Raw genomic sequence first — 22,481 nt, 5'->3', positions numbered from 1 at the left:
AATCTAACACCAGGAAGAGAACTCATCATTGTGTCTCATTTATCTCCAACGCCCTGCTTTCTAATTGAAAATTTTCATTCATGCATTTTTCCCCCCAAGTAAGATCTTAAGCTTTAGTTGCAAGTGTTTATGTCATTTTAATTCTGTGTTTACCTGGTTTCTGATAATCCAATTTTTAAAATATTGTTTAAACAATAAAACTCAAATCAACTTTTGGATAGTGCAAGACCTTTTTTTTTTTTTTACTTGCTCAAGCAAATATGAAAAATGAAGGAATGTCATGGCCTAAGCTACTAGTAAATGAGTTGCTTTTAGGTCAGTCATCCCTACTGAAGGCAGCTTTGTGCATTTAACAACTTTTAGGGTGTATAATTCATCCCTAGCACTCAAAGATCATTTTACCAAGTACCCTTTGAGGGAAGCATCTCAGCCCTGAAAAGCAGCTGCATCGTATTTTATGCAAATGTGAAGTTCAGTGATTGTCAAAATCAGATCAGGAATGCAAACTTGAGTTTTAAGCTGGGGACATGTGAGGGATTTTTGTTTGTTTGTTTGTTTAGGTGTGGGGATGGTTATTTGTTTGTTTTGAGTTACAGGAGTTTCATTCTTCCTGACCCTTACCAGTGGCAGCTGACGAAGACCAGAACTTGAATAATGAAGGAGGGAAGCACTCTGTAAAACATATTTGATCCTAAGTTTGGGTTACCTATCTCTTCACAAGACTTCATTAGGGTATAGTTATGATTATATACACTTTTCCAAAAGGCTGCTCTTTCCATCAATCATTACAATAACAGCAGGTTTAATTTAGGTCATTTGTATTTTCTTCCTATAAATTTCCCAGGACATGCTCTGTATACACTGGGCATTCAATAAATGTCAGTCAGTCAGTAACATTTATTGGGTGCTGCCCGACTTCAGATGCTTATAAAGGAAAATGAACTACTCAAGGGAGTAGTTTTCAGGTTGTCTTTCTCTGGTATGTCTGGCTCAGAACCTGTGCAGCTCCATTGTCAACACAATTGGAAAAGTAACTGTCCTACGGAGTTGGTGTTTACAAGTATGAGTTTCCATCACCTTTTCTGGGTCAAGGCCATATTCTGTCAGTATGCATCACTACACAGGAGCCAGTTAAAATAGTCAAGTACTGTCCCATCCCTATAAGTAAGTGCATTGGTCCTTCCCTCACGACCTCTGGAGCTGTCCCCCAATTCCATAACCAAGGGGAGAAAGCCTGGTTCAGCTGGGAGCCTCTAGCTCTACCATATAGCACTACCACCAGCTCCTTGGTGAGTGTCCATGCCATACCCCTTCCTGACTATTTCAGATATTCCCCTTGTACAGAAAGGGAACATTCAAGAATGATTGCTCGAAGTTATTATAGTTGTTGTCACTAAAAAAAAAAAAAAAAAAGACATCTGGATGGCTCAGTTGGTTAAGTGTGTGACTCTTGGTTTCGGCTCAGGTCATGGTCTCAGTCAGGGTTATGGGATCGAGGTGGCACTGCGCTCTGTGCTCAACATGGAGCGTGCTTGAGAGTCTGTCTCTCCCTCAGCCTCTGCTTCTCTCCCTCCGCCCCTGCCCCTCACCTGCTCGTACTCTGCTTCTCTCCCTCCGCCCCTGCCCCTCACCTGCTCGTACTCGCCACCTTCTCTCTCTTTCTCCCTGTCCTCCGTCTCTCTCTCTCAGTAAAATAAAGTCTTAAGAAAACAAAACGAAACAACAACAACAATCCATGAACTAGTACAGAACAATGATCCCTTTATAGTACCATATCAGATTCTTCTCCTGATTCTAGGGCAGGGATGAGGTGTGAACCATGTTCCATCCTTGTTACAAAATACAGGCAAGATACCAGAAAACATTAATGGTACTAAACAGAGCTGTTGTAGACTTCAGACTTAAAGAAGGAAAAGACTAAAATTTGGAGAAAGCCATACGGAAACTCAAGCTATGACAACACATTAGAAGAATTAGTCTTCTTAGTTAGAGAAGTGGCTAGCTGTGACACCAAATGTTTCTCCTCTACAGTTAAGTAAAACAGAAAGTGGTTCGGGGCACCTGGATGGCTCAACCTGTTAAGCATCTAACTCTTGGTTTCAGCTCAGATCCTTGGTTTCAGTTTAAGGTGTAATCTCAGGGACATGAGATCGAGCCCCCGTCATGCTCAGTGCTCAGCCCGGAGGGAGCCTGCTTGAAATTCTTTCCCTCTTCTTCTCCTTCCCCCTTTGTCCCTCCCCACACTTGTACACATGAGTGTGCTAGTTCTCTCTCTAAAATAAATCAGTAAAATCTTTAAAAAAAAAAAAAAGTAGGATGCCTAGGTGGCTCAGGTCATGGTCTCAGTCAGGGTTATGGGATCGAGGTGGCACTGCGCTCTGTGCTCAGCATGGAGCGTGCTTGAGAGTCTGTCTCTCCCTCAGCCTTTGTGAAACCTTTGTCTTTGGCTCAGGTCATGATCCAGGGATTAAGCCCACATCAGGCTCTCCACTCCACGAGGAGTCTGCCTCTCCCTCTCCCTCTGCCTCTACCTGCTGGTGTGCTCACGTGCACTCTCTCTCCCTCTGGTCAAATAAACAAAATATTAAAAAAAAGAAAGAAAGAAAGAAACCTAATAGGACAGTATTGAGAAGCAGTATGACGTGATGTAGTGGTTTTCAAAGGACTGCCCTACCCTTGCTTCATTAAAGAAGTCCTGCTTTTAATGTTTTATGTACATTAATCAGACACTCCCTGAGTGAGATCACCTACAAAATTTAGTCCATGTTAACTTTTACTAGTCTCTGTTGTAATTAATGAGAAAATAAAATGCTTCTGTTATGGAACATAAGATCAAGGTTAAAACTGGAAACGTGATAACGTGGGTCTCTACTTTCATATTTATGATAGCTATGAGGGAGGTAGTAGACTTCCATGGGTAAGAACTTGGAAGAAATTAATCTGACCCAGGGGTGAATGTCAGCTTTATCACTTGTTTGCTGTTTGCCCTTAGACCAGTTACTTAACCTCTCTGAGCCACTGTTCCATCGGAATTTCACGTAGGTGATACTACTACCTGACAGAGTTATAAGGAGAGTAAATGAGATCGTCTCTGTATTGGATGGGGAAAGTACTGTGAACTGCTTTATTAGGTCTCAGTGGCTTGTTTATTTCTCCGTCACCTCACAGTCCTGAACGGGTCAAAGGGGACACACTGCTCCTTGTAATTAATCAAGGATCTTGATGCCTTCCATCTCTGCCCTCTAGGTCCTCAGGACTACTTTGTTCAACATCTCACAGAGAAAGACAGCAAGGATGGTCCACAATAGAAGGGAGGATCACAAAGGTCTTGTTTCTTCCGGGCAGGGGCAGGGATGTGCTCCACTCATCACCCAGCCACGGGAGAGGCCTTACTGTGTTGTCTGGCCCCTGGCACTGGGACGAGCGCTCGGAAACTTGTGCACGAGCAATTGCCACCACATCTAAGGCACTTACCACAGTGCCTGGTGTGTAGTAAGTCGTCTGGTAGTATTTTTTTTTTAAAGATTTTATTTATTTATTTGACAGACAGAGATCATAAGTAGGCAGAGAGGCAGGCAGAGAGAGAGAGGTGGGAGCAGGCTCCCTGCTGAGCAGAGAGCCCGATGTGGGGCTCAATCCCAGGACCCTGGGATCATGACCTGAGCCAAAGGCAGAGGCTTAACCCACTGAGCCACCCAGGCGCCCCAGTATTTTTTTTAATTCCAGGAGCACCCAGGGTATGCTACAATGCTGCCCACCATTTTGTCAGTTGCTCAGAGACGTATGCAAATGAGCACAAGCCCCTAGAAACACCTGCTTTGTTTCAGAGAGCCATTTCTGCGTACAATGACAAAAACCTAAATTCAGGAAGCCAACCAGGCAGAGGTACACACGGAGTTGAAGCTAAGAACACAAAACAAGATGTGAGACATTTCATCATGTTCACAGCTGCATTCCAACTTTGAATATAGAAGGAGGGAAAGGTTTATCAAGGTGGGCTATTTTTGGTAAAATAGCCCCAAAAAATCTTAATGATAAGAACTTACAGGAAAGTCAAGATGTTGTGGGGCTTTGGCATGAGATTTATTTATTTTTAAATTCTGCTTGGGGGTCGGGGGGAGGCTGAAAATCTAAGTGGAAGGGGGAAAGGGGTTTTAGAGTTAGACAACCTTGATTTGAATCCCAGCTTTCTAGTTAAGTGAATATAAATTTTGTTGATAGAAGTATCCCTTTTTGAGGACCATCTCTTGGCAGTCATTGTGCTAAGGACCTTACCTGTTTTTGTGCCCTGTCTGTACCAGAGCCCTTGAAGGACAGGTTTCCTTTATCTGTTTTAAAAATTAGGAAACTAAAATTGAAAGAAGTGAAATAACTTGTCCAAGAGTACATGGTTAGAAAGCAGCAGGTCAGCAATCTGTCTGGTTCAAGGAGCAGAGCACTGGTATGGGGAACAAAGGTAGTAACTTACATGCCTGTTGCAGGTGGGGTGGTTCAGACAGGTGGCTTCCAAGGCCAGTGTCAGCCCATTTGCCTCTCCTGCTCCCCTCCCTGATGCTTTTCCATAGAAGTAGTCTGCCTGGGGGTGCCTGGGTGGCTCAGAGGGTTAAGCCTCTGCCTTTGGCTCAGGTCATGATCTGAGGGTCCTGGAATCAAGCCCCATGTCGGGTTCTCTGCTCAGCAGGGAGCCTGCTTCCTCCTCTCTCTCTGCCTGCCTCGCTGTGTGCTTGTGATCTCTCTCTCTGTGTGTCAAATAAACAAATAAAATCTTCAAAAAAAAAAAAAGTGAAGGAGTCTGCCTGCCACAGATCTTTCATCTGGAAATCTTAGCTTGTTTATAAAAACGACGCACAGAGGTATGCTGCTCAGACCTTCTATTCTTTCCCATCCTCTCGTGTCCCTCGACCACTGCTTTCTTCTCCCTCATGTTACCATTTGTACAAGTGCTAGCTTTTTCTTTTTTCTTTTCTTCCTTCTAAGAAAAATAAATACGTTCCTGCTGTTCTGCACTCCACTGGAGTGAGTCCCAGGGGCAGGAGGGGTGCACTTCTTTTTACAAGGGGGAGCTAGCCTTACATTTGTAGAATGTGCTGTGGACACTCAAAGGTTCTGCAAACCATTCCCCGTTCATTTCAGTGGCTTCCCTGATTCCTTTCAAGTTGAGGGAGCCGTGAGGGAAGGACTTATGCTATTTACTACTCAGTACATTGTATAACACCTTTGCACACAATGTTGCAGACTTACAATTTAGTCCTTGAAGTTGTTAAAGAGAACTACAGGACTGCTGATCTTGGCAATGTGGTTTCTGTTTTCACAGAGATTGGTGGTGCTCCATTACAAAAAGCCCAGACGGGAAGGTGCTTTAGGGTGCATATTATGTCCTCTACAGTTGCCCAGTGAGCGTTCACCACACCTGGTACTTTTAAGATAAACCACTGAAGTGTTCCTTCCAACTAAGGACAAAACCAAAGAAATAAAACACCCAATAGAAATCCAAAAGTTATAAAATTGATTGCACAGGTACTTGGACTAATTTAACTGTGCAATTATAGATTTGTATTGACACTTTCAAAGTGTATCAGACCTTCGAAAGAAATACAAAAAAATTTTTTTTTCCTGTGAGGCTCGCAACGTTATACCTCTCACCCTTGAAAGTATGAGTTCCGTCGGTTCCTCAAATGAAAATTGCATTTCAAAATCTCATCTGCCTGGTATACTCGTCATTTAGATACTCACTCTTTGATTTCATTTGCTAAACCTTTGCCAGGGGCTGCTGTTGCTTGTTGTTACTTTAGAACCAGATTTTAAGAGCTTCGTGTATTTATTAATATGCAACCCCCTATTTGCATTTTTTTTTTAGATTTTATTTATTTATTTGACAGAGATCACAAGTAGGCAGAAAGGCAGGCAGAGAGAGGAAGGGAAGCAGGCTCCCCACTGCTCAGAGAGCCCGACGTGGGGCTCGATCCCAGGACCCTGGGATCATGACCTGAGCTGAAGGCAGAGGCTTTAACCCACTGAGCCCCCCAGGTGCCCCCCTCATTTGCATTTTAAAAAAACCTTACTCTCATTTTTGATACTTGTTGAAATTTCACTGAGTTTGAGAAACCTCTCTTCTACAGGATCCACCCCCCCCCAATCTAAATCACTCTCATTATCACATTTATGTAAATATTTTTGATATAGCCCCATTGCCAGATACCTTTAAAATGTCTGCTTTTTTCCAACTCTGTCTATATTTCCCTTCTCTCGGCAAATTCTCCGCATTATTCCCTAATTCATTAGTAGTGATACACTTGGGCATCTAGCTTTCTTGGCTGTGGGACAGATCGAAGCCTCAGCTATCTCGTGGCCATATGTTCTTATTGCATATGCCATGTGATTTCTAAGAATGAGAAATGCAGAGCCTCTTCCCAGTCTCGGTTTAAGATTGATAGCTTAGAATAGGCAATATGTGTAAGCACAGTTCTGTCTTATGTCTATTTACCAAAAGTGTTTTGAGGAATTTAGCTTCAGTTTTGATTGCCAATTCACTCCTGGCAGACTCGTAAAATAAGAAGCAAAAGGGCCCCCCTTCACTCCTCTGGTGAAGGAGTGTGATAAATGAGGGATTAGAGCAATGTTAAGTCCTTCTAGAGGCAATGCAGAGAAGCCATCCAGCAACTCCTCTCTGTATCAGAAGAGGTTCATTGTAGCTGCTCTTCTCAAGCCAGAAATTGGAAGAGCGCTATTTTCTGGATCAGTAAGGCTTTGAGGATATAAACTACTTGCTTTTTTTTTTTTAAGGGAGACCTGTCTCCTGAAGAGTGATCTCAGGAATGGGAAAGGGGATGGGGGTGCCACCTTCTTTTGTACGCTCTGTGAAGGCAAAGACTTTATTCAGACGTTTTTGTGATCGCTTAGTGCCCACAGGGAATGTGTAGACCCCTAATAAACACAGGGGATGCTGTTGATGCAGAGTCCTTGGTTTGAGCTTCCGTTTCTGAAGAATGAAGCCCTGGTCTGAAAGGGGTCTGTATCTTATCTCTACCAGGATCCCATCCAGGCTTGGGCCTTTGGAGTAATTCTGTATCAAATCAGTTATGTTGAAATTCCTAAGAGAATTGTTCGATGATTCAATCTCTTGGTATGTTCCACTAATCTTCATACGTGAAGTGATATCAGAGACACATTTAATGACTTACAGCTCTCACAGAAGTTGCTGCGGTTGGACCTGAAAGGCTTTTCTCAGACAAGTCCAGATATCCGCTTTCCCTTATCTGCCTGCTTTCCTTTTAGACAACAAATGGCTAGTCCTTTTCCAAAGGGACAGGTTTTCCTATCTGATGCTTTTGTTTCCCAGAAAGAAAAGAAAACGAAACTGTTGTCTCTTCCCTTAGATGTTGAATCCAGAGCAAACTGAAGCCTTATGGATATCTTTTGTAGTGGTCTCTGTCATATAAATATAAATGGGCGATTACTGAATATCAGAAGCTTGGGTTAGGGATCCACATCCCTTTGATGTGCAGAGCAAAATGAAATGGTAGGACATCATTGTCCAACCATGTTGGGCTGTGTGAGTTTCCTTAATGACCAGTTAGGACTTAATTTGCTCAGTGTAATGCTTTGTCACTCTTTGTGATGTTAACAGCCTCAGGAGGAGATTATGTTGGGTCTTTACCAAAACCATATAGCCCTTTCCTATATAAATATACCTTTATATTTTTATTGGAACATTCTCCTTTAGCTGTGTATTTGCTGGGCAGTCTTAGTACAGATACCTTAAAAAATGTATCATCCCACTTCTGTCATAGTAAAAATTTCTGAGAAAATAGTACGCTGTGTTCTGGAACCTAATTTTGTTTTTCTTTCTGTATTGCGTTTTGACTCTGTGCGTACAATACACCCCAGTTGAGTTTAAGGTATTTTCTTAATTAAATCTGTTTTTTTTTTCTTTTATTGAGCAAGTTTTAGAATTCCTCCTTTAGAATAGGAGAAGCCAAATTGGGAAGCAGTAGGTGAACCACATAAAGTCACCTGACAAGTCAGAAGCCAACTTAAGAATAAAGTAGTTTATCTTTCTTACTCAGTGCATAAATACAAAATATATGATGCCATGGTTGAACCTATTGTTTTTGGATCGTCATTCTTTAAAAAAAAAAAAAAAAAAAAAGACAGTGACTGTGATGGGGATGCATATTTAAAGTGTCTTCCTTTCACTCCCTCAAATTTAACAACTAAAATAAATGAGTAGTGTGGCAGCTGAAATAGGGATCTCTTATTGATTGCGTTATAAAAGTAGGAGCTATCAAAAACCCCATCAAGCATATTCTCTGCAAAATAAAATATGTCGATGTTGTTTAATGCTGGACGTGAGGACTCTAGTTTTAATGGTCCTTTATGTTATTTTCACATAATTTATAAATACGATAAAGTCTCAAATGGGTTAGCAACTGTCAAGACAAGTGACCTTCACACCCTCCTCTCTGCACACTGCCATTTTTACACACGGAAACACCTCCTAATTGTTGTCTTTCTCTCCCTGGAGCCCACCTGGCTTGTCTCTCTGTCCCACAGTAGAGCCCCCTACCAAATGAATACATATGAGCTACAGGTAATCCTGGCTGCCATGTCTGCGAAGTGTTGGTGGTTCTTCCCTCTCTCCAGCCGTTCCCTGCCGCAGCATCTCTGCCCAGAAGGCAAGGGTGAGAAAGGAATGTTTCCCGAGCATCTGTCCCCAACAGACACTGCTCTGGATGTGGGATTCACCAAGATGAGCCATAGGGCCTGCTTGGGCCAAGTGCCCTGAGTCATGTCTTCTTCCTGGAGAATTTGTTCTCTAGCAGGAGAGATGAAGACCTTAAATATTCAGTCAATGAATGAATGAATATATTGCTGAGGGAGCAGTCAATTCTTGGGGGAGGAGGCATCCCAAAACAAATAAACAAACAAACAACAACAACAACAAGAAACAGAGAGGTGACCAGATAAGGGGATGGAGGTTCCAAAATGGATGAGTTGATACGTAGCAGCCCTGAGAAGTGAAGATTGGTATCTGATGTCTTTAGAGCAGGAGCCAGCACTACGAGACATAGGTTTAAGTAGTATTGGGATTCAGGTTGTATAGTTAGAGGCATGTTTTCTCACCTGAGCTAGACTGTGAGTCCTAAGAGGACAGGGACCATATTCCACCTTCCCTGCAGCCCAGGAAAGCTTTGCTCAGAGAAGGAGATCAGGAATGTTGGTAGATTGAAATTAAATGATCTAATAGGGAACTATAAATAGTGTGTGTTCTCATTTCTCTCCCATTTCCTTGTTCGACCCACTCTCTGGGGTATATGAATAATGAACTGATTAAAACACTCAGCAGAAGGGAAGAGAAGGAGATAAAGAGAAAGAAGAAAAGTTTGTTTAGTCTAAACCTCTGGGGTTATGATTTCATCAGGGGAGGGCTTGTTTATAAACATACATATAAATAATCGCACTTCAAGACCATGTGAATACTTGCAGTGATACAGGGTAAATACCACTGAAATGATAAAACCAAGGGACTACAGGATCTCAGAGGAGGAGAATCTCAAAAGAAAGGCATTGGAATTGGGTACTGAGCACAAGGGAAAGCAGAATCGGAGGGGTGTTGGAAATGGTCATGAAATAGTGCTGGACACTCCTCTTTGTGTTTCCTGTCGCCTAGTTCAGTGGGGCCTTCCTGTGATGGAGGTATTATTAAAATTATTACACTCATTTCCTAAAACACCAAGTAAGTGGTAAAGCAGAGAATTAAACCTCCATAGTTCTGAGTCCAGTCGAGTGAACTCTGACAGGAAGTTACCACCCATGTGGAGACAGAGCCTTCTAGGAGAAAGTCATGCCTTGAGCAAAGGGCTTATCGATGGGAAGGGCTACACAGATTTAGGGAGTGACTGTAAGCCCAGTTTGGCTAGTTAACTTGGGGACTCAAGAGTCAGTTTATATGGAAGAGTGGCTATCTACGTGGACTGATTTTTTTTTTTTTTTTAGGATTTTATTTATTTATTTGCCAGAGACAGAGGGAGAGAGAGCGAGTGAGCACAGGCAGATACAGAGGCAGGCAGAGGCAGAGGGAGAAGCAGGCTCCCTGCCGAGCAAGGAGCCCGATGTGAGACTCTATCCCAGGATCCTGGGATCATGACCTGAGCCGAAGGCAGCTGCTTAACCAACTGAGCCACCCAGGCGTCCCTACGTGGACTGATTTTTAAGGAGCATCAGGAGGCACCATAACCAGGTCTTATCCTAGCCTTACTTGGGGTGCCTGAAGTGACATTCTATTGGATTGCATTTCCTTTCATGGTCACTGGTCTTTCACACAGTCCCCCCTCGTCAGCGGAGGTGCTGTCTTCTAGGCGGCAGAGTTCTGCTGCATTGTGCTTACCGACCACCACCCTCACATCCTGCCCCCAAGGCCCAGACACACTGCTTAACCTCTCCGGTCTCAGTGTCCTCAGAGTACCTCCCTCAGTGGGTTGACACAAGGGTTAATGAGGTAGTATATTTAAAAAAATTTTTTTTTAATTTATTTATTACTTGATAGAGAGAGTGCAAGCAGGCAGACTGGCAGGCAGGAGAGGGAGAAGCAGACTCCCTGTTGAGCAGAAAGCCCAATGCAGGGCTCCATCCTAGGACCCCAAGATCATGACCGGAGTCAAAGGCAAAGGCTTAAATGACTGAGCCACCCAGACGCCCCTATTTTTAAAAAAATTATTTAAAGAGTACCTGACACATAGTAAGATACACAGAGGCCTGGGGTCCCTAGGATTGCAGAAAGGATTTACTAGAAAGGAAGGTGGAAAAAGAAGAATAAAGGCAGATTTTATTTATCTCACAGAGTTTGGCCAAAGTCCTGTAGCTAAAGGTAATTTTTGCTGATTTTAGATGCTGCTGCCACTCCACCCCCACCCGGTCCCTGGAAGATTATTTTGGAGGATGTTGTTAGGTTTGATCACGTGGCATTTAAAAATGCCATATGACATCTGATATCTGCCCTAGAAGATAGTAAGTGGTGGACAGTGGTAAAGCAGAGAATTAAACCAGAGAATTCACCCAGAAACACCACGGGGTTGGGGGGGGGGGATTCTAGGTAAACACTACTAGTACTACCTAAAAAAGGAGAGGAAAAAAATCAGAAAAATTACATTTTAAGCATCATGTGTTCTATACAGTAAAACAGTCCCTTGGATTTCTCTGTCAGGGATCTGATGTACTGAAGAATTTCTTCCTCCCGTAGTACCAGAAATCCATTCTTAAAATGAATTAACTTCAGCTGAAGCTTCTTCTACTGAGACAATTCTGAAAGATCGGAGCCCATACTCCTTGGTAATAGTGTTGACAAGCACTTTTAAGAACCCCTAAAATAGTAAGAATGACTCAAGACCCGGTGACTTTCAATGAAGCTTGGTGTGTTCTGTTAAGTAATAATGCCGAGCAAAGAGACGGAGTGTCATTATTCACTCCAGATGGAGATATTTCTGTATTTTCATTTGTCAATTTAAAGTGACTCACATGAAAATAATAATAAAAAATTAAAGCAGGAGATAAGGACAAAGAGGAAGAGAGTAGAAGAACATCGATCCTGTGGGTTGAATCAGTGCTGGGATTTGGTTTCATATTTAGCATTCTGAGTTTCTGAAAAAAAGTGGCAGAATCGTGATCTGTGATGTATTTCTTGTTATTGGAAAAGAGGAGGCTATGTCTTCCAAAGGAATGAACTGTCTTCCACAGTTCTAAAAGACTTGATAAGATAGATACCAAATGAATTAATGAATAACCCCTGACAGCACTTTTAAGGTAAATGTGGTTTGCAATTTTTTGTGGCTTTTTCTTGTGCCGGCATCAAATTAAGACCCTAGTATTAAAATTGAGGAAGAGGGGCACCTGGGTGGCTCAGTCATTAAGCGTCTGCCTTCAGCTCAGGTCACGATCCCAGGTCCTGGGATCAAGCCTGGAATCGGGCTCCCTGCTCAGCGGGACCCCTGCTTCTCCCTCTCCCACTCCCCCTGCTTGTGTTCCCTCTGTCGCTCTCTCTATCTGTCAAATAAATAAAATCTTAAAAGAAAATTGAGGAGGAGATTTGATAGCCTTCCTCAGGGTATAGTTCATTCAAAAATAGCATCAGACATCCAGTGGAGGAAGGCTTCGATCTGCTCTCTGAAGGGGGCCTGATGAAGAAGCAGACTGGTTTCCCACCCGGAACCTGAAGTTCTGGTCCTGCTGACTACAAGACCCACACAGGAACTTCACAGGCTGGTGAGAGGGGGTCAGATTTTCAGTTGTGAAAGTTAGTCCTGAGTGGTCGTCTCGTCCCCCCGCCTGCCTGAAGTGAGCACGCTTATAGGCTTGAAGTCGATAGTACCATATAAGGATAATTTTTAGTGTTGTTTCACAGTCATATAGCAACTGTTTACTGAGCCCTCCTGTGAGCCACTTACCTTCTTTTATGTGTCTCTACATATAGGCATCTTTTTAATTTCTTTCTAAATTTCTGCTCTTTGATTTGTACATATGTATGGTTTTGTCCATGTTCTGAAGTGTAAAGACTACAGGAGCTTATCATTTCAAGTCCAGTAATTCAGAAGCACATTAAAGACAATTTAAAATCTGCCCTTCTTCCCACACCCCAGCCCCTGTGTTACCATTCGTGGTTACCAGTGTGATGTGGCTCCCTCGGTGCTTTCCTCCGTTCTCAGATCACTTTCTTAACTGTCAGATAATATGTCTAAAACTTAAATGTGCAAGATTGGTAGGTGTTTCGGGGTTTGTTTTGTTTTTAGTGGAGGTGTATTTATTATGCTGTCAGGGAGGAGAAATTTTCCCTTAACTCTAATCCATGTTCTGTAGTGTTCTTGTTTATTTTGTCTTGAAGGAAGGGAGCAAGGCACTGTTACCTCTCTCAAATAACTTAGAGACTAAAGCCCCCATCTTGAGCGCAGCCTTTCCTGTTCTGAACAGGACCTGATGTGCTTTTCTGATGATGTCGACCTCCCCTCTGACATCAACTTTTATGTGTATGTGTAATACAAGTGTGGATATGCTCATTCATTTTGAGGCTGGCTTCAGTATCACAGTATCAGATCTAAATACGTTCTGCACAGCCTTCTCGAAATTCAGCACTTACATACCCTTTCATTGATCATCTGTTAAACAGAGAAGTCATCTCTTTTATAGTGTTACTATGCATTGAGTGTACGGAGTCCTAGGAACAGCATGATCCTCAAGTTGCAAAAAGAAAGATTTAGAAAATCTGAATATATAGTTACACTTTCATGCCTAGGACAATACTTGAGGATGGTAAGTGTGAAACAAGATGGAACACCATTGAAAAAACAGAACTACTTTTGGAAAAACTTAAATAGCGATGGTATTTGAAACATTTCTAGATGGCCAGGACTTGCCAACAATCTCTGAAATACTAAAAACATGGAGAGAGTCTTCCCCATGTGTAATTTCTTGGGCATTGCGAGCCCTTACCTAAAAAAAGCAGATACAGATACACACACGTACTTTTCCAATATTTGACTCTTGTTCCTGAAGACCGGTGATTATAAATATGTGTTAAGTGTGAATAAACAGAACACTGTTGCAAGGAATGTCTAAGAAAGCCAGCTTTAGTGTTCGCATTTTCCATGTGGGGAAATGGACGGAATTTGGGAACACGGGGTGGGGGAGGGGGGTATGGGTGGGGGAGTGGAATTCCAAGGTAGAGCAGCCATCGACTAGCAAAGTGAGAAACAAGTGCCCTGCTAAGGAGACAACTTCTTGCCAGCCTCCGTGAAGCAGTGTGAGGGTGACCATCCTTTCCTGGAAACTTAAAGCAACCTGAAGGAAGAGGCAACGGCTTCATCGCATCCAGTTGGTTAATCCCCTCTCTGTCAATCATTGGCGTACAATCTGAATAGACTATAAATTCACATTTCTGGAGCCACATGGCCAAAATAGCACTTTATATTCAGTGTGAAATTCTTAAAATGAAACCCAGCTGGCAGATGGGAAGGATTCTGGGGGTTGGAGGGAGTGGGGAGGGGAATATTGGGTGTGCAAGGGGTACATCATTTTCCAGAGAGCTTTTTTTTTTTTTAATGCTTTGTGCAGATACAGGAATATTTTTAAACATCTATGATACAGCGCAAATGAATTTCTTAAACCTGAACCGTAAGAGTCTTAATTTACAATATTTCATAAGAATCTAAAAACCATTAAGAGAGTGATCCAAGCCATTCCAGATTCTTGCCTGCAAGAGGACGATGGTCTGCTCATTGAGAGAACTCTCTTAGTTCCTCCATGAGTGTTAGGTAAGAAATTACATCGCTCAGTGCTTTAAATAAGTCTTTGGCTTAAGAACCTAGAACAGCTAGTCCATTCACTTCTGTCTCCAGTCTCCTGTTCAGAACTTCTGCCCATTATACTGTTCACACTTGTTCCATTTCCTTCTCTTTCCTCAGGTTGTACAGGAAATATCCTGTGTCTTTGTGCCTCACAGGGTCAGTGATCACATCAAAACCAGGCGAATTCCACTCCAGAACACAACGCTCCTGGTTACCGATCCAAGCCTTGCAGCCCATAGGTCATTCTAGACATCCCTACAGTTGATCACACCAGCTTGCCCCTTCTGATAGCACCAAAAAGCAGTTCAACCTGTGACCAGGTTACTACAAACTGGGTGTCTGTGACTTCCTATAAGAAGTCAGGATTCGAATATTTCAGCAGCTGTAAGAGATTTGAGCTCCCCCGAATGTTTTACGAAAACCGTGTGCTGTATTTAACCTGCTAAGAAGTGCACAGGTTATATATGTTGTATGTCTGAATGAGAAGCTGGAGTCAAATAAGCAAGAATTTATTTTTCCTATCCTTTTTTTTTCTTCTCTAGGACCACATCTTTCTGTGTGAAAGATTAGATGTCATGAACTCACACCTAAAATTTACAAACCCTGTTCAAGGGCTTTGAAGTCTAGATCCTCTTATGTTAAACGGTAAAAACAAGGGTATCGGGTACTTCATTCACTAATATAAATCTATGGCATACAGAGGTAAACACCATTTACAGACATCATTTTATTTTATTATTGACACTGTAGTTAAAAATAGACAGCCCAAGCAATCATTTGTCAGGTCTTGGCATTATATAATTTTTATTTTTAAGTACTCTGATAGAATTGCCATCTCACTCATGGATATGTGATAAAGGTATAAAGAAACAGATAATAACTTCAAGGTAAAATCAGAGTGTTCTTTGAGAGATGTAAGTGCAGGGAAGTAGAACTTGAGCGCATCCACTAAGAAAAGTATTGTATGATTCTGTTTGTGTTCCTGAGTCTAGAAAGTAGGAATAAGTTCTACTTAGAAAATATTTCACAAATACATTCAAAATAATGTAATGTTTATTTTGTTAAAGGACATGGTATTTAACAAAAAAGTATCCAGTTTTTACCATGATGTGAACAGTGCATATTCTCTACCTGAGACTGCAGGGTTGTGGGTATCAATATGGATTTGAGTGTTTTCTTTATTTATACTCTGCTTTCTTTCACAGCAGGATTTGAGGTGATAGACACTAGTATTGATTCTGACAGTGGACATGATTTTATGTAACACTCTCAACTTCCGACTGAAGTAGGTGTTAATGACGTCCCCCTGAGAAGGCTTTCGATTCAGGCAGAATAAAAAGTGGGATTGGAGACTGTTAGAAGCCCACTTATCTAACCTGATCTGAACTGGTAGTTGAACAGTTCATGAAGAGCTGGCTAGTGTCTTGTCATTAAAAACATAAAATAAATGTATACCTTAAGTCATTTAACTTAAAACATTAAAATGGTGCTAATCTTTTGATACTGGGCCAGTGGCTTTTCTCTGAGTACATGGCCACTTATCAGAGTTCTATGTCATATTTTTAGCACAAAATACAGGCATCATCCATGATTTTCAGTTCCCATTTCTTTAAAATAGCACTATAAGATAAAATAAGGGGGTAAGTTAAAGACGTGTGTAAAGACATTAAAGCAGTTCACACGATAGTTCTTGATAGTTGTCTCCCCTAAATCTGATTCGACAGCAGTTGTTTTAATGACTTACCTTTATTGAGTTCTTTGAACACATTCCACTCAGTTTTTCATAGTAGTAGAAATTGTCTTCTCCAATTCCTGTTTCATCCGTTGATGCCATATTTAATTGAATGACTTGCTGTAGTAACAAGTGTGGTTGCCTGAGTGAGAATTGTGAAAGAGCCTGTGGCAGAGTGAGCAGACGTGCCAGAGATTGGTGCCATGGTGTGAGCATCAGGTGAGCGGCTAGCTTCATCCGGGGCTTGTCCCCGCAGGTCCTGGGCATTCATAGGGCAGGCAATCGTCCATCATTATCTTGAACCGGGTCATGAAGCCTAGGTGACTAAGTGGAGGTGAATTGAAGGAGACTTTGTTGTCACTGTATGAAATTTGGTTTTGAAACCAGCTAAAGAGTTGTCCTTACCTGCCACTCCTTGATACTTAATTCCCATCATGCCCTCAGTCCATCTTCGGATCACCTCAATGGCAAATGTTATTAGTGCCGTGGTACCGTCTAATTTTTCACTGTGCTTACTCCATTTGACTTCATTTAGTCACTGACACACCTACTTGATAACCTGTCAGTCTTTTCCAAGTAAGCTCGTGAGGACTGGGACTTAGGTTCACCTGCGTATCCCCAGAGTCTGAGACAATGAATAGAGATAACAGTAGAAAGAGGAAAAGGTGGCTATTTATCAGGTGCACTTGTTTCAGCCCAGTTGAATGTTTTGATTCATCCCCACCAAGAACAAATGATTTCTGCTTTGAGAAAGAAGAGAGGACATAGTTGTACCCTGACAAAGCTCCTGGTCTACTTTGTTAATCCGGTTTCTAAATCTCCTGATTTCAGCGAGGGAGCCTGATGGTTCACGCTGATAAACCATAGACTGAAGCATTAATGGGGACCTTTGTTCTTTGGTTTTGCCTTAAAAGATCAGTTCAGAACAGTTTCTCAACCTCAGCATTATTCACCTTTCAGGCTAGACGGTTCTTTGTTGGGGGTGGGGCGCGCGGGGGAGCTATCCTGTGCCTTGTAGGATGTTTGGCAGCATCCCTGACCATTACCCACAAGATACCTGCGGCAGACACTGTGCCCCCTGCCCCCCAACTCTGACAACCGGAAATATCTCCAGACATTGCCAAATGTCCCCTGAGGGGTATGGTCACCTTTGCCCTCCGCGGAGAACTAATGCTGCGGACTAGTCCCGGTTGGACAGCTAGGACGCAAGGCCACACTAACAGTGCTGTGCTAAATCCAGTCAGTGGCTTTTGGAACCTTCATTTCTGGTGTTCTCTTTATGTCTGATTGTAATGTTCTCCAGACTTGTCTTTCACGGGCTTTATTCTGAGTTCAACTAGTCCTGTGTGGGGTTTTTTGGCTAAAATTCCGCAGGACGGATTACCACTCAGCTTTTCTTTTCTCAGACTGCCTGCAAGCCTCTTCCAAGCTCATTATTTCTCAGTTGCCAGGATATTAGGCTCCTGGCCGTATTGCCAGTAGGAAAAGAAATTCTCTCCCTGTGACTAACAGCATGGCAGTTTGTCCGAAGGCCATTTGTTACCTGTTCCCCTTGCTCAGATGTGTTACTGAGGTGGCTGTCAGTTTTTTCTGCCTTTCCCCCCCTACCCGCTTCCCTCCACGCCTTGCTGTTTTTCCTTTTCCTCCCCGTGTTTCCATGGTGGTGGCTCCTTGCTGGAGCCAGAGGACAAACTGCTGACAGGAACATCCCTTGAATATCTCTGCATCTGGACAGGGCCATTGGCACCGTCCATTGGCGGCTCAGCAACGCGTGGCTTGCCATATTTGTCTCCTGTTCAAGGCCCAAGAATTTGAATCCGCCCCAACATCTAAATGTTGTCGTTGTTAGGACAGAGTGCTGCCATAGTACCACTAGCGAGTATTAAACATGTTTATTTGGGTTCCATATATTCATATTTTGATTTGTTACGGCCCCTGCTGCCTTCCCCACACCTTCCAGCTGCAAGACTGAGAGAGGGGACATATAGTGCATTACAAAAGCCAAATAAGCTGGAATATATAAACTATTTTTAACAGATTTTTTTTGTTGTTGTTTTTAACCAGCTTTAACACATTGTTGCAAGTTATTTTTTTCCTAGTATTTTGTTAAGTCAAAGACTCCCTTGAGTTGACCAGCTCATAGTGGTTCCATGAAGGGTACCAACATTGAATGAGCACGCAAGAAGAGTTAATCACGTCAAAATCAAAGCTCGCTCTTCTGATTATCTGATCAGGTTGCAACTTACTAAAGTGTATCTGTGGCAGGGAGCCTTGTGTAACAGAAAAAGGCTAATATGAGACACAGCCAAAAAAAAAAATTTTTTTTCCAAAATATACAGTAGTGTTTTAAGATAACTCAGAATAGGGGGCACCTGGATGGCTCATTTGGTTAAGTGGCTGCCTTCGGCTCAGGTCATGATCCCGGAATCCTGGGATCGAGCCCCACATTGGGCTCCCTGCTCAGCGGAGAGCCTGCTTCTCCCTCTTCTTCTGCCTGCTGCTATGCCTACTTGTGGTCTCTCTCTATCTCTAAAAGAACAACAACAACAACAAAAGATAAATCAGAATAGGAAATAGTATCATGATTGTTGTTCATGTGTTAGCTAACATCAAGTTACCTTAAATGTTTTAGTAAAGTAAGTCTTTGGGGGATGAAAGCCAATCACTGTTGAGACAAATGTTGGATTTGAAAACTACCAGGCTCTGGGTCTTCTTGCTGTCATGCCATTTTGCAGAATCACAGGCTGTGGTGAAAACCGGTGCTGTTCTGTAATACAAAAGCATGTGTTCTCAACACTGGAAGGTCCTTGGAGCCCATCTACCAACCCCAAGCTAAGCATTTCACAAGGCAGGGGAGGAATGATCTAAGTGTGTTGATCCTTTTCAGTGACTGAGGCAGATACAACTGTTGGTAATTGATGGGATTTCTTCTCCAATACCTGCTAACCTCAAAAAGTATGGAATTCATATCTTCAGCCTGAACTTGACAGTACCAAGATATCTACCCACGCTTCCACCCAGCCAGCCATTTCCATATGCACAGTTAATGAGTATTGAGTTTAAAAAGATAACCTTAAAAGAATCAATTTCATGGTGAATGCATCTAGTTAAGCAAGCCATTTAAACAACATTTTACTCGTGTGTAGCAGACCATTTTATAAGTTACTGATAGCTTTACAAGCCTGTGTTTCAGACAAGCTAATTGGTTGTCTCTGATGTGTTTGGGGCTTTCACTCATTAACTCTCCTTCCTGTCTAGTACATACTTGACTGGCTCTCGTACATAAAGGTAGAACTGTTTAAACAGCCATATTCTATTGCCAGGAAGAAGTTTTTCATAGATAAGCCTCTTCCTGCTTACAACGTTTGCTTTTTTGAAATAAAGGTAAATCATAACCTAGTATTACCGCAGACGTGGAAGGTGCAGAATCAAGTGTAACACCCAAAACATATTGGTACCATAAATGAAAGCCCTTTGGAAGGCATGGAATAGAATTGATTACTGAAGGGAAAGAGAGGAGGGCAAAAGAAAATGATAGGCTTTTGAAACCTGGCTGCCTGTGTAATTAATGACTATGTTATAGATGTTATTGAAAAGTCTGAGGCCTGCACCTGCATGCAAAGACAAGTGTGCCGATGCTTCTCTTTTTTACATATGTCAATGCTTTCCATTCTCTGAGATAAGAATTAGATGCTTTGTTTGGACACAGATTAAAGGAATAGCTCAAAACATATGTGTCCTTTGGGTCTTGAGATTTCTGGAGTGGGTCTATTTTCCATGAGGAGTTGCTTACTTTTCTGTTTGCAAAACAATCCATTGCAGCTGCCTGTAGGCATATGTATAATAGAGTTTAAGCCAATTAGACCTATGGTTTTGAAACTGTTCATGAAATCCCACCTCCTGCATGAAACCTTGGCCTGCTTAATTAAAAGGAGTGGCAACTACTCTCCAATATTCAATTTCCTTCCTTTCCTAACATTTTAATCTGAGATGAAATACGGTACATACTTTGTTGCCCTTTTCATTATAGTTTCAGCTCTTTACATTTGTTTAAAAATAATGAGTATCCTCTTTGTGTCTGGAATTGGGTACATCAGGGAATACAAAAGAATTTTTTTCATCGTCTATGCCTTCCAGGAACTGAGGTCTCTTACACATGAAAAAATTAAGGCTAATTATCCAAATCTCTGAATTTCCTCAAGTGAAACGAGGATATCCTCATAAATCTGAATGAAAAGAGTTCACCCCAGGCTTGTGAAGATGCTTCATTCCCATTGAGTCTTGATATCCTCTAACTCATTAACTTATACAATGATTATTTATAAAGCCTGTTTGAAGGAGACAGTCATGGCTTATACAACCGAATTCATAATAGCCGAAAAGTGGAAACAGCCCAAACATCCAGCAACTGATGAACATGAGTGGACAAATTGTGTTAGGTCCGTACAGCAGAATATCACTTGGCCATAAAAAGAAGTACTTACACAGAACTTTATGCTAAGTGAGAGAAACCAGGTACTAAAGGCTATGTATTATATAATTCCATTTATATGAAATGTCCAGAATAGGCAAATCCTTAGAGACAGAAAGTAAATTAGTGAGTGCCGAGGGCTGGAGGAAAGGGCAGATGGGGTGTGACTGCTAATGGGTGGGGAGTTTCTTTCTGGAGTGGTGCAAATGTCCTGAAGTTCGATAGCCGTGATAATTGCAGGTGTCCCTGAATATACTAAATATCCCTAACATGTACATTTTTAGAAGGGTGAATTTTACAGTCTGCAAATTATAGCTCAAAAAATGAAAAGTAATGTCTATAGAGCCAAATGAAAAGATGTTAAAGTGTGTGCTAGAGAAATGGGAAATCCAGGCAAACAGTAAAGAAAATTCTTTAGAATCTTAGGAGGGAGTGTCTGCTTCTGAGAGTAGACCTGTGGAATAGGTAGTGATAACTTAAATCCAGGAGCAAACAATCCCCTTTAAAGGCCAGGAGTTTCTTTTTGTTGTGGCAACTATTCTTATAAAGACCCTAACCTGACCATGAGTGACCCCAAAAATTTTGCCCTGGACATCTGTGGCTCCAATTCTGTTTCAGTCTAAAAACTCTTTTTGAAAAGCAACTCAAGTTCAGTGAGGTGAGAACCACGTATGGAATGATAACTCTTTTTGTTGGGGATGAAAAGTTGTTTCCTTAGTGGGAAAGTCTTTTTAAACCTGGAAAATTTAACATTAATAGTATAAAAATGATAAAATAACATCTACAATATTAATACTTTCATTTCAAGTATATATTACATTTAGGTCAACCTGGTAGAGTCACTTTGTAATTATCATTTAAGATGTATAAATTATTTCAGAAATGATTCCCTATATAGAAATGCAGGAGGGGGCACCCGGGTGGCTCAGTCAGTAAGCAACTGACTCTCCACCTCAGCTCAGGTCCTTATCTCGTGGGTCATGAGATCAAGCCCTGTATGGGGCTCCACGCCCAGCAGGGAGGCTGCTTGAAGATTCTCTCCCTCTGCCCCTCCCACTCCTGTGCACGTGCACTCATGCTCGCGCTCTCTCTCTCTCCTCCTCCTCCTCTCAGATAAATAAATCTTTTTTAAAAAATAAGAAGAAGAAATACCAGAGCTTGAGAGTCATTGAATTTATAAATTTAATTGAAGAAATGCTCACAAATTCTTGCTAGGGAAGAAAAGACTTCTTAACTACTTGAGGATATTTTGATTATTACAGTCTAAATGCTGAAAAAGAAGATTGAATATATTAAATTTATAAATGGAGTTTTGAAATGTTTAAAAGTGGTTAATTAAACTAAGTTTATAAAAGGACCTAAACTGTATCCAACTTCCTGAATGTGTTGTTAAAACTTACCAGATATATAGACAGAATGGTAAGATTTTTAAATTGAATATAATAGCTTCAGGGAAAACTGGGTTTTAGACACAGTATATTTAGTAAATTGTATGTTCCTTTTTAAAACTGCAAAGTAACAATAACTAGTATTGCTCTGCACTAAGAACCATCCTTAAGGACAACATAAGCTTTAAACAGACAGGACATGGACCCTGTGCCTTGGCTAGTTCTCACTGCTGTTAGGTAGTCTCCACATAAAAGAAACCCAGGCTGAACATAGAGGGGTCAAAATATGGCTTTATGACCCTTCTGCCTGCTAGACCACAATCCAGAGCCTCTGAAATTATAAGTGGAGCCTGGAGAGGTTGGAAAAGCCAACTTCTCTGGCCCCCTACAGTATGAGTGGGGACGAGCTGGTCTAGCAAGAGAGGCTAGCTCCCCAGACACCTCCAGGGCACTGCTTGTGTCCCTGCTGGACAAAGTGGGAAGCTGCAAACAGCGTTAGCCGGGGATTGGCAATTTTGTTTGTTTGGTTGTTTGTTTTTAAAGGTCTAAACAGTAAT

General features: G+C 41.9%; 1 protein-coding gene across 2 annotated transcripts in view; it reads left to right on the top strand.

Annotated features, from left to right (window-relative positions):
- Nucleotides 1-22,481, top strand: part of ARL15 (ADP ribosylation factor like GTPase 15) — a 394,584-nt gene that overhangs the window by 362,327 nt on the left and 9,776 nt on the right. The window lies entirely within an intron of this gene.

The sequence above is a fragment of the Mustela putorius genome, unplaced genomic scaffold (assembly GCF_011764305.1).
Source record: "Mustela putorius furo isolate JIRA1106 unplaced genomic scaffold, ASM1176430v1.1 tig00000407_pilon_pilon_pilon, whole genome shotgun sequence".
In the NCBI taxonomy this organism is placed as follows: Eukaryota; Metazoa; Chordata; class Mammalia; order Carnivora; family Mustelidae; genus Mustela; species Mustela putorius.
The sequence above is the reverse complement of the archived record's forward strand: the minus strand, read 5'-3'. Positions and strand labels throughout refer to the sequence as shown.